Source organism: Oncorhynchus masou, chromosome 9 (genome assembly GCF_036934945.1).
Source record: "Oncorhynchus masou masou isolate Uvic2021 chromosome 9, UVic_Omas_1.1, whole genome shotgun sequence".
NCBI classification, from domain to species: Eukaryota; Metazoa; Chordata; class Actinopteri; order Salmoniformes; family Salmonidae; genus Oncorhynchus; species Oncorhynchus masou.
In genome coordinates, this window is record NC_088220.1 from 13,752,044 (window position 1) to 13,765,789 (window position 13,746).

At 39.0% G+C, this 13,746-nt stretch overlaps 1 pseudogene; it reads right to left on the reverse strand.

Moving 5' to 3' along the window:
* The window catches only part of LOC135544948 (uncharacterized), a 56,993-nt pseudogene that overhangs the window by 2,388 nt on the left and 40,859 nt on the right, over nt 1-13,746 (reverse strand).

Sequence of the window (13,746 nt, forward strand, 5' to 3'; positions counted from 1 at the left end):
AGAGAGCTTTGTTTCTGCATTCTAAATGTTTGCTACTGGATAGACAGGTTTACCAGCTCCAAAGCTTTTTATTTTCAGAGACCACTTACATTGTGAAGTTTGTAAATATAATTGTTTTATTAGTTGGTAAATATAGTGAAGTGCACACCTAGACCATTATTGTCACCTTTAAGTAGCCTAAAATCACAGCTTGTGCACCTGATCCTGCCAGCCAGCCTCTTGCAGCATGTCTGCCCTTATGACTGCAACAAGGTCCCCTTTTAACACTCACTCATCTTTGATAAGTAGAAGTGTTGTGTGTGTGTCTCTGTGTGTGTGTGTCCTCACCTATGTCTGATAAGTAGAAGTGTTGTGTGTGTGTGTGTGTGTGTGTCTCTCTCGCTCTGTGTGTGTGTGTCCTCACCTATCTCTGATATGTAGAAGCATTTGGAGTATTCCTCCAGCAGGTAGTTAGTCCTCATGTAGATGGTCAGGGTGATCCGGTCAGTCTCCTCAGCATAGGGGCAATACTGTCTGTCCACACAGGACACCCCCAGTCCACTACTGTTCACAGAACACATGATGTTACTCTGGCCAGACAAAGAGGAACATGTCCACTGCTGTCCACTGGTGTCCACAGAACAGCTGATGTTCTCCGCATCGGACAGGCCACTATAGAAAAGACAAGAAATGGATGAATAAAAGTAGAGTAACATTGCAGTAGTCCATTCAGTCCTATTTGACTTTGCAGTAGTCCATTCGGTAATATTTGACATTGCAGTAGTCCATTCAGTAATATTTGACATCGTAGTAGTCCATTCAGTAATATTTGACATCGCAGTAGTCCATTCAGTAATATTTGACATTGCAGTAGTCCATTCAGTAATATTTGACATCGCAGTAGTCCATTCAGTAATATTTGACATCGCAGTAGTCCATTCAGTAATATTTGACATTGCAGTAGTCCATTCAGTAATATTTGACATCGCAGTAGTCCATTCAGTAATATTTGACATCGCAGTAGTCCATTCAGTAATATTTGACATCGCAGTAGTCCATTCAGTAATATTTGACATTGCAGTAGTCCATTCAGTAATATTTGACATCGTAGTAGTCCATTCAGTAATATTTGACATCGCACTAGTCCATTCAGTAATATTTGACATTGCAGTAGTCCATTCAGTAATATTTGACATCGCAGTAGTCCATTCAGTAATATTTGACATTGCAGTAGTTCATTCAGGAATATTTGACATTGCAGTAGTCCATTCAGTAATATTTGACATTGCAGTAGTTCATTCAGTAATAGTTGACATTGCAGTAGTCCATTCAGTAATATTTGACATTGCAGTAGTCCATTCAGTAATAGTTGACATTGCAGTAGTCCATTCAGTAATATTTGACATTGCAGTAGTCCATTCAGTAATATTTGACATTGCAGTAGTCCATTCAGTAACAATTGACATTGCAGTAGTCCATTCAGTAATATTTGACATTGCAGTAGTCCATTCAGTAATATTTGACATTGCAGTAGTCCATTCAGTAATAGTTGACATTGCAGTAGTTCATTCAGTAATATTTGACATTGCAGTAGTCCATTCAGTAATATTTGACATCGCATTAGTCCATTCAGTAATATTTCACTTGAAGTCAAGTCAATACTGTAAGTTATTATGCACATGTTATAGGCTATACAGCACTATAGCACTATACAATAGTCACATGTTATAGGCTATACAGCACTATAACACTATACAATAGTCACATGTTATAGGCTATACAGCACTATAGCACTATACAATAGTCACATGTTATAGGCTATACAGCACTATAACACTATACAATAGTCACATGTTATAGGCTATACAGCACTATAGCACTATACAACAGTCACATGTTATAAACACTTGGACGAAGAAAACACATTCTAGAAGGATCCACCAGAACAGGTATACAGGATGTCTGTCTGTCATCCAAAATCAAGTAAAATATTGTTTTTCCATTCATTATCCAATTCTAACATGACATCTTCTGTCTGTCTTCTGTTTTTGGTTATATATGGCACTATACAATAGTCACATGTTATAGGTTATACAGCACTATAGCACTTTACAATAGTCACATGTTATAGGCTATACAGCACTATAGCACTATACAATAGTCACATGTTATAGGCTATACAGCGCTATAGCACTATACAATAGTCACATGTTATAGGCTATACAGCGCTATAGCACTATACAATAGTCACATGTTATAGGCTATACAGCGCTATAGCACTATACAATAGTCACATGTTATAGGCTATACAGCACTATAGCACTATACAACAGTCACATGTTATAGGCTATACAGCCCTATAGCACTATACAATAGTCACATGTTATAGGCTATACAGCACTGCAGCACTATACATCAGTCACATGTTATAGGCTATACAGCACTACAGCACTATACAATAGTCAGACCCATAGAATGTTTACACTTAGAAAAAAGGGTTCCAAATGGGTTCTGTGAGGAGGGAGAGGGTTCTACCAAGAACCACTTCAATCAGAATAATCCTTTTTGGAAGACAGGAGTTCTTTGTAAGACAAAGGGTTCTACCTAGACCATTTAACATCCTAAGAACCATTTTTGTAAGAAAGGATTTTTTGATGATTCTTCAGAAGGCAAGAATGATTCTACATAGAACCATATATAATATTTCCCAGCATGCTCTCTTGCAGGGAGAGAATTATTAATCTTTTTTTGTATTTGACACCCTTTTCTCCTCAATTTCGATCTTGACTCATCGCCGCAAGTCCCCAACGGGCTCGGGAGGCGACAGTCAAGTCATGCCTCCTCCGAAACATGAAGCATCAAACCAAGCTTCTTAACAGCCACCCGCTTAACCCGGAAGCTGCACCAATGTGTCGGAGGAAACACAGTTCAACTGACGATTGAGGTTGGCTTGCAGGCGCCCGGCCCACCACAAGGAGTCGCTACAGCGCGATGAGCCAAAGCCCCCCCCGGCCAAACTCTCCCTAACCCGGACGACGCTGGGCTGATTATGCACCGCTTTATGTGACTCCCGATCACGGCCGGCCGTGTTACAGCCAGGGATCAAACGTGGGTCTGTAGTGACGCCTCTAGCTCTGCGATGCAGAGCCACTCAGGAGGCTGCAGGGAGATTTACTTAATTGTTTGTTTTACTGATATATCTGTGTTTTTGCATGTTCTATACATTGATTGATTGATTAATTTTATGCTACATAAAGATAAATAACATACAGTTTTATAAACGTATCCAATCTGTTAGTTATTGGATTTATTGCACCTGTTGCTAAGATGGTTGTTCCAGTATAGATGATTGAGCTAGGCTCAGAATTCAATCTTCTCTACCCTTGCAGTTATTCTGAATGCAGGTCGCAAGTGATAGCATATTCCACTTGTTGGATATTCTAGCTCTGGCTGGATCTCAATAAGAGTTTAAAGTCAATAAGACTTTGCAAGCCAGCATAATGTGATTTGCAGTCCTGATGTGGCCTGTGAACCAGGAGTTTCCAAACACCACTTTGTTAGGCTATAACTAGGCGCTCAAAGACAGGCCTTATGATATATGTCATTTAATAATAAAATTATAAAGGCTGGTGGAACCATTCATAAAGGGTTCTAGGAAGAACACGTCATAGATAAAAGGGTTCTCGGTAGAACCCATTACAGACGGTTCTTGGCAGAACCCTTCAGTGGGATCTAGGTAGAACCATAGTATATTATACAGGGGGTTCTCTACATAGAGGGTTTTAGATATAAACCTCTGCAAAGGGTTCTATCCAGAACCAGAAATGGTTCAAATCGAAGAACCCTGCATGGTTCTATTTCTACTTTCCAATAGTGTGGTAGTAATACATAGAAAAGGTTGGTGGTGATAGTACCGTGCCACTTTGACAAACATAACAGTCCCAAAACGTGTAGGGGTGAATTTCCAGGAGCAGTGGAACTCTCCTTGGTAGTTCCGTGTTGAACATTTCATAAAGCCTTAGAATAGAAACAAACAAACAGAAGAGAGACAGAAGATGTCATGTTAGAATTGGATAATGAATGGAAAAACAATATTTTACTTGATTTCGGATGACAGACAGACAGACATCCTGTATACCTGTGCTAGTGGATCCTTCAAGAATGCGTTTCTCTTCGTCCAAGTGTTTGACCAGCACCGTAGTATTCTTCAGGAGGGTTTTATCCAGGCTGTGACATGTAAATATCCCCCTCCAGTTCTCTCTTCCAGGTTGACAAGGAAGCTGTTCCCCCTCTTCTTCTCCTCTTCACCCATCATCCATAGGATCTCCTCATCCTCCTCTCCATCTCTCCGCCACACCCAGTCATTGTCTCTCCTCCAACCCTCCTCCTCTCGGTTGAAGGAACCCAGGCAGGTTAGAGGATGCTGAACCAGTGAGCCGTCTACGTTCACCACAACAACTGGTGACAACACACACTTCAATAAATACCAGCATATAGAGTCAGGTAAAACATTATTACTATGCTTGATAAAGATGAGCAAAAAATACTGTTTAAAAATATATCATAAAAATACTGAACTATATTGTATGCTCAAATTATTTTGAGAATCATATTATTTTATACTAATACAATTGCTCAGAGATCTTGTATAACAAGCATAATTTTTTTTTTAAGATCATATTTGTGGAACAAAATCTCTTTCTCTGACTAATTGTATTGGTATAAAATAATAGAATTATTCCATCTGTTTGAGCGTACAAGATACAATAGTTCAGCATTTGTATTATGTATTTTATACATTATGTTTTGCTCATCTTTTTCAAGGGTGCCAATAATTTGGGATCTGACTGTAGCTCATCAACACAAACATATAAAGCACCTCAACTGTATATAGCCTTATAATGAACTGACATACACATAGCTTTACACTCCGGACTGGCAAAACCAAAATAGAACAGTAAGTACAGTAAGTGATCTTTATAGACAGTGCCTTCAGAAGTATTAACAGCCCTTGACTTTTTCCACATTTTGTTGTGTTACAATCTGAATTTAAAACGGATTAAACTGAGATTTTGTGTAACTGGCCTACGCACAATACCATATAATATAAAAGTTGAATTTTGTTTTTAGAACATTTTACAACTTCATTAACATTGAAAAGCTGAAATGTCTTGGGTCAATAAGTATTCTATCCCTTCGTTATCGCAAGCCTAAATACAGAAACGGAAGTGAGCTAAGTTATATTCATTCTGCTTTTCAAAAGACACTGCGTGACAAATTGACCTTTCAGCAGGAGTTGCTTACCAAGATTATATTGAATGTTCCTGAGTGGCCTAGTTACAGTTTTGAATTAAATCGGCTTGAAAATCTATGGAAAGACTTGAAAATGGCTGTCTAACAGTCATCAACAACCAACTTGACAGAGCTTGAAGAATTCTTCAAAGAATAATATGCAAATATTGTACAATCCAGGTGTGCAAAACTCTTAGAGACTCACCTAGAAAAACTCACATCTGTAATCCTTTCCAAAGGTGATTATAACAAGTATTGACTCAAGGTGTGAATACTTATGTATAATATGTGGTATTGTGTGTGGAATCAGTCAAGGGGTATGAATACTTTCTGAAAGCACTGTACCAGAGTGGAAGCACATATACGTCGCTTAATAATGAGATGACAACATACTGACAAGTGTACAGGCTGACATTATTGTGACAAACTGTACTGATCTAACAGATGACAGTAATATGCATGTACAGATCAGAGATGATCATTTCCTACCATTGGGTAGAAGATTCCAGCTGCTCTGAGTGAACTTGGGGCTTTGGCTTTTTGCCCAGTGTAGGATTAGAATGCCTAGTAAAGTAGGCAGGATGCTTAGTAAAGTAAACCTCATCTACGTGGGAGACAGAGTATGAGGCAGGGAGAGAGAGAGTGAGAGAGAGAGAGAGAGAGAGAGAGAGAGAGAGAGAGAGAGAGAGAGAATCATGTTTAGTCAAATCAATTTAAATATAAAAATCTAAGATTCTACCCATGCAAGTGTTCATAATGAATAGAATATGATGTACAAAATTAATAATTGATCTGCATAATAAATTCATAGGCCAACAAGTTCATTTAAACGTAAATTGTTCATACCTTTAGACAGCAATCAAACATCTTCTGAACAACACGTCCTCTGAATAACGCTGAAGTCTCAACACTGGCTTTTTAATATGTGTCAATGACGATGACATTTATTCAATAGAATTCCCCCGTTGAGAAAAGTACAGACAGACAGAACGAGGAACTCAAGCTCTTTCTAATCGAACCTAAATAAGGCATGGTTATAGAGGACTGTTCAGGCATGACCTAGCTTTATTTTCTTACTTCCATATGCTGCGTACACATCCCAAGACTTTCATGTATTCTTTGAAAGGTTTTTATTAGTTTTTCTTAATATAGTCTGGATCTTGTAGCCTCAACCATCCCCTTTCAAAATCAATCTCTTCACTTTGATTGCAATTATTATCCTTCTTATCCATAACGTTATAAATGTAAACATGGTATGTAATTGCACAGTAAACGGCAGTGAAATGAAAAAGGTTTCATGTAAGCCTTTACTAGTTTTATGTTACTCTTCTGCAATACTTGGGCAATGGGCTACAGATGATGTGACCGAGTCGAGACTGAGGAAATGAAGTGATGTAACGCAGGTGAGCGAGAAACACGTCTTTTACTTTCACTTCCTTTGAGACGTGTTTGTCTGTGATGGTGGACCTTTGCAGGTATGTGAAAGGTAGTGAGGTAATGAGGTAATGTAGCTAATATTGGAATTCCCTGACAGTGTGCAGAACACTTTTAGACATATGAATTAGTCAAGTGAATTGCTGTCTTTTCAGTGTAGTGACATAAATGCACAGGTTTTATGGAAAAGACTGGTAAGTTGTCATATACTGTCAACATAGTATGTAATGATCACTCAATTAAAACGCTACTAAATTAGTTAGAATGTAGAATCTGTATTAGAACACTCAATTCCATGGTGAACCATTGTGATGTCAGTGTCAGGTACAGCTGAGAAGGACAGCAGTTCTGCAGTGGTCAGTCAGTGTCAGGTAGAGCTGAGACGGACAGCAGTTCTGCAGTGGTCAGTCAGTGTCAAGTAGAGCTGAGAAGGACAGCAGTTCTGCAGTGGTCAGTCAGTGTCAGGTAGAGCTGAGTAGGACAGCAGTTCTGCAGTGGTCAGTCAGTGTCAAGTAGAGCTGAGAAGGACAGCAGTTCTGCAGTGGTCAGTCAGTGTCAGGTAGAGCTGAGAAGGACAGCAGTTCTGCAGTGGTCAGTGTCAGGTACAGCTGAGTAGGACAGCAGTTGTGCAGTGGTCAGTCAGTGTCAGGTAGAGCTGAGTAGGACAGCAGTTCTGCAGTGGTCAGTCAGTGTCAGGTAGAGCTGAGAAGGACAGCCGTTCTGCAGTAGTCAGAGTCAGGTAGAGTTGAGAAGGACAGCAGTTCTGCAGTAGTCAGAGTCAGGTAGAGTTGAGAAGGACAGCCGTTCTGCAGTAGTCAGAGTCAGGTAGAGCAGAGAAGGACAGCCGTTCCGCAGTGGTCAGTCAGTGTCAGGTAGAGCTGAGAAGGACAGCCGTTCTGCAGTGGTCTGTCAGTGTCAGGTAGAGCTGAGTAGGACAGCAGTTCTGCAGTGGTCAGTGTCAGGTAGAGCTGAGTAGGACAGCAGTTCTGCAGTGGTCAGTGTCAGGTACAGCTGAGTAGGACAGCAGTTCTGTAGTGGTCAGTCAGTGTCAGGTAGAGCTGAGTAGGACAGCAGTTCTGCAGTGCTCAGTCAGTGTCAGGTAGAGCTGAGTAGGACAGCAGTTCTGCAGTGGTCAGTCAGTGTCAGGTAGAGCTGAGTAGGACAACAGTTCTGCAGTGGTCAGTCAGTGTCAGGTAGAGCTGTGTAGGACAGCAGTTCTGCAGTGGTCAGTCAGTGAGCCAAAATGAAGCAAAAGAAAGGAGCTGTTTTACAGTTTTTTTCAATTGCTACAAAGCATTGGTCAACTGAAGCCACTTTTTCAAAACCATTCACACCATGCATTACCACCAAAACAATTCATACATGTTTCAAAATAAGCTTGTTTGACCATAACACTGGCAACAATTCTCACTCAGAAAGCATACATTGTCTTTCATAACACACTGACCTAAAAAACACTATCAGGGAGCATTACATAAATTATTAACTTTTCATAAATCAGAATTTCATTATAGAAAAACAATAACACATTTTCTCTTTCTTGACTGTACTGAAGTATATGTAACAAGAATGAACCAGAACTGCAGCAATTTGCTTCAATAGGCTTTTTTTTCTATATCTTTGCATATAGTAATTTACTTGTGAAAAATAAAAAGTTGCAACAAAAAGATAATTCCTGAAATTCCAGGGCTGCAATAATAATTACAACAAAACCATCGACAACATGTATAGTATATCACTCATACTGTGTAGTAATGTGAGGGTTCTAGTTCTCATCAACATGTATAGTATAATCAATCATACTGTACAGTACTGTGAGGGTTCTAGTTCTCATCAACATGTATAGTATAACACTCATAGTGTACAGTACTGTGAGGGTTCTAGTTCTCATCAACATGTATAGTATAACACATAGTGTACAGTACTGTGTTCTAGTTCTCATCAACATGTACTGTACAGTACTGTGTTCTAGTTCTCATCAATATACTGTGTAGTATAACACTCATAACAGTGTACAGTATCTGTGTATAACACTCATACTGTACAGTACTGGTTCTAGTTCTCATCAACATGTATAGTATAACACTCATACTGTACAGTACTGTGAGGGTTCTAGTTCTCATCAACATGTATAGTATAACACTCATACTGTACAGTACTGTGATGGTTCTAGTTCTCATCAACATGTATAGTATAACACTCATACTGTACAGTACTGTGAGGGTTCTAGTTCTCATCAACATGTTCTCATCAACATGTATAGTATAACACTCATACTGTACAGTACTGTGATGGTTCTAGTTCTCATCAACATGTATAGTATAACACTCATACTGTATAGTACTGTGAGGGTTCTAGTTCTCATCAACATGTGTAGTATAACACTCATACTGTACAGTACTGTGATGGTTCTAGTTCTCATCAACATGTATAGTATAACACTCATACTGTACAGTACTGTGAGTTTTCTAGTTCTCATCAACATGTATAGTATAACACTCATACTGTACAGTACTGTGAGGGTTCTAGTTCTCATCAACATGTGTAGTATAACACGCATACGGTACAGTACTGTGAGGGTTCTAGTTCTCATCAACATGTATAGTATAACACTCATACTGTACAGTACTGTGAGGGTTCCAGTTCTCATCAACATGTATAGTATAACACTCATACTGTACAGTACTGTGAGGGTTCTCGTTCTCATCAAGATGTGTAGTATAACACTCATACTGTACAGTACTGTGAGGGTTCTAGTTCTCATCAACATGTATAGTATAACACTCATACTGTACAGTACTGTGAGGGTTCAAGTTCTCATCAACATGTATAGTATAACACTCCTACTGTACAGTACTGTGAGGGTTCTAGTTCTCATCAACATGTATAGTATAACTCTCATACTGTACAGTACTGTGAGGGTTCGAGTTCTCATCAACATGTATAGTATAACACTCATACTGTACAGTACCTTGAGGGTTCTAGTTCTCATCAACATGTATAGTATAATCACTCATACTGTACAGTACTGTGAGGGTTCTAGTCTCATCAACATGTATAGTATAATCACTCATACTGTACAGTACTGTGAGGGTTCTAGGGTTCTAGTTCTCATCAACATGTATAGTATAATCACTCATACTGTACAGTACTGTGAGGGTTCTAGTTCTCATCAACATGTATAGTATAATCACTCATACTGTACAGTACTGTGAGGGTTCTAGTTCTCATCAACATGTATAGTATAACACTCATACTGTACAGTACTGTGAGGGTTCTAGTTCTCATCAACATGTATAGTATAACACTCATACTGTACAGTACTGTGAGGGTTCTAGTTCTCATCAACATGTACACTCATACTGTACAGTACTGTGAAGGTTCTATTTCTCATCAACATGTGTAGTATAACACTCATACTGTACAGTACTGTGAGGGTTCCAGTTCTCATCAACATGTGTAGTATAACACTCATACTGTACAGTACTGTGAGGGTTCTAGTTCTCATCAACATGTATAGTATAATCACTCATACTGTACAGTACTGTGAGGGTTCTAGTTCTCATCAACATGTGTAGTATAACACTCATACTGTACAGTACTGTGAGGGTTCTAGTTCTCATCAACATGTGTAGTATAACACTCATACTGCACAGTACTGTGAGGGTTCCAGTTCTCATCAACATGTATAGTATACCACTCATACTGTACAGTACTGTGAGGGTTCTAGTTCTCATCAACATGTATAGTATAATCACTCATACTGTACAGTACTGTGAGGGTTCTAGTTCCTATCAACATGTGTAGTATAACACTCATACTGTACAGTACTGTGAGGGTACTCGTTCTCATCAACATGTATAGTATAACACTCATACTGTACAGTACTGTGAGGGTTCTAGTTCTCATCAACATGTATAGTATTACACTCATACTGTGTAGTACTGTGAGGGTTCTAGTTCTCATCAACATGTATAGTATAACACTCATACTGTACAGTACTGTGAGGGTTCTAGTTCTCATCAACATGTATAGTATAACACTCATACTGTACAGTACTGTGAGGGTTCTAGTTCTCATCAACATGTATAGTATAATCACTCATACTGTACAGTACTGTGAGTTTTCTAGTTCTCATCAACATGTATAGTATAACACTCATACTGTACAGTACTGTGAGGGTTCTAGTTCTCATCAACATGTATAGTATAACACTCATACTGTACAGTACTGTGAGGGTTCTAGTTTTCATCAACATGTGTAGTATAACACTCATACTGTACAGTACTGTGAGGGTTCTAGTTCCCATCAACATGTGTAGTATAACACTCATACTGTACAGTACTGTGAGTTTTCTAGTTCTCATCAACATGTATAGTATAACACTCATACTGTACAGTACTGTGAGGGTTCTAGTTCTCATCATCATGTGTAGTATAACACTCATACTGTACAGTACTGTGAGGGTTCTAGTTCTCATCAACATGTACAGTATAATAAATCAAACCTTACAGTACTGTGAGGGTTCCAGTTCTCATCAACATGTGTAGTATAACACTCATACTGTACAGTACTGTGAGGGTTCTAGTTCTCATCAACATGTGTAGTATAACACTCATACTGTACAGGACTGTGAGGGTTCTGGTTCTCATCAACATGTGTAGTATAACACTCATACTGTACAGGACTGTGAGGGTTCTGGTTCTCATCAACATGTGTAGTATAACACTCATACTGTACAGGACTGTGAGGGTTCTGGTTCTCATCGACATGTGTAGTATAACACTCATACTGTACAGTACTGTGAGGGTTCTAGTTCTCATCAACATGTATAGTATAACACTCATACTGTACAGTACTGTGAGGGTTCTAGTTCTCATCAACATGTGTAGTATAACACTCATACTGTACAGTACTGTGAGGGTTCCAGTTGTCATTAACATGTATAGTATAACACTCATACTGTACAGTACTGTGAGGGTTCTAGTTCTCATCAACATGTATAGTATAATCACTCATACTGTACAGTACTGTGAGGGTTCAAGTTCTCATCAACATGTGTAGTATAACACTCATACTGTACAGTACTGTGAGTTTTCTAGTTCTCATCAACATGTATAGTATAACACTCATACTGTACAGTACTGTGAGGGTTCTAGTTCTCATCATCATGTGTAGTATAACACTCATACTGTACAGTACTGTGAGGGTTCTAGTTCTCATCAACATGTACAGTATAATAAATCAAACCTTACAGTACTGTGAGGGTTCCAGTTCTCATCAACATGTGTAGTATAACACTCATACTGTACAGTACTGTGAGGGTTCTAGTTCTCATCAACATGTGTAGTATAACACTCATACTGTATAGTACTGTGAGGGTTCCAGTTCTCATCAACATGTGTAGTATAACACTCATACTGTACAGTACTGTGAGGGTTCTAGTTCTCATCAACATGTGTAGTATAACACTCATACTGTACAGTACTGTGAGGGTTCTAGTTCTCATCAACATGTGTAGTATAACACTCATACTGTACAGTACTGTGAAGGTTCTATTTCTCATCAACATGTGTAGTATAACACTCATACTGTACAGTACTGTGAGGGTTCTAGTTCTCATCAACATGTATAGTATAACACTCATACTGTACAGTACTGTGAGGGTTCCAGTTCTCATCAACATGTGTAGTATAACACTCATACTGTACAGTACTGTGAGGGTTCTAGTTCTCATCAACATGTATAGTATAATCACTCATACTGTACAGTACTGTGAGGGTTCTAGTTCTCATCAACATGTGTAGTATAACACTCATACTGTACAGTACTGTGAGGGTTCTAGTTCTCATCAACATGTGTAGTATAACACTCATACTGCACAGTACTGTGAGGGTTCCCGTTCTCATCAACATGTATAGTATACCACTCATACTGTACAGTACTGTGAGGGTTCTAGTTCTCATCAACATGTATAGTATAATCACTCATACTGTACAGTACTGTGAGGGTTCAAGTTCTCATCAACATGTGTAGTATAACACTCATACTGTATAGTACTGTGAGGGTTCTAGTTCCCATCAACATGTGTAGTATAACACTCATACTGTACAGTACTGTGAGGGTTCTAGTTCTCATCAACATGTATAGTATAACACTCATACTGTACACTACTGTGAGGGTACTCGTTCTCATCAACATGTATAGTATAACACTCATACTGTACAGTACTGTGAGGGTTCTAGTTCTCATCAACATGTATAGTATTACACTCATACTGTGTAGTACTGTGAGGGTTCTAGTTCTCATCAACATGTATAGTATAACACTCATACTGTACAGTACTGTGAGGGTTCTAGTTCTCATCAACATGTATAGTATAACACTCATACTGTACAGTACTGTGAGGGTTCTAATAAATTCACAGTTTGGTTCACATACACTGTTTCTCTGACTGTGTGAAGAGTTTTGACAACGTGACTTCAGTTTTGACCAACGCATGTTAGCAATTGGAAACAACTGTAAATGATCTTGACTTTGACCGTGTCTACCATCGTCTCTCCCTGCGCAGCGCCTAAATACCGTTGGATTACTTCAGACTACTGGATATCCACAACAGGAACACTTTGAATGGTAGATTGTGGATTTATGTATAAATATTCCCGAGTTCATTCGTGTACTTAGAAGTGTGTGGGTAATGTGGAGGCAGTAACATGACAAAACAGCATTGGTGAAAATGTAGATAGGTTTGTCAGTGTATTCATAGACATCCAGGCCGTCTGTGTCCTCCTGTACGTGTCTGGGTGTTGCTCATGTTGGTTTTTAAAACATTTTCCCACAAACTTCATTAAAGATCAGTGTCGGAAGCAGCAAACAGTAGTCTATTTTCCCATGTCTCTTCTTCTTGCAGACATCCAGTTCTACCACTTCATGCACCATGTGACACCATGTGACATCATGATGACCTGCTAGACTCTGAACGCCAGCGGAGAGATTGGCCCACTTCCTAATTCATTTTTCACATCTCATGAAAACATTGCA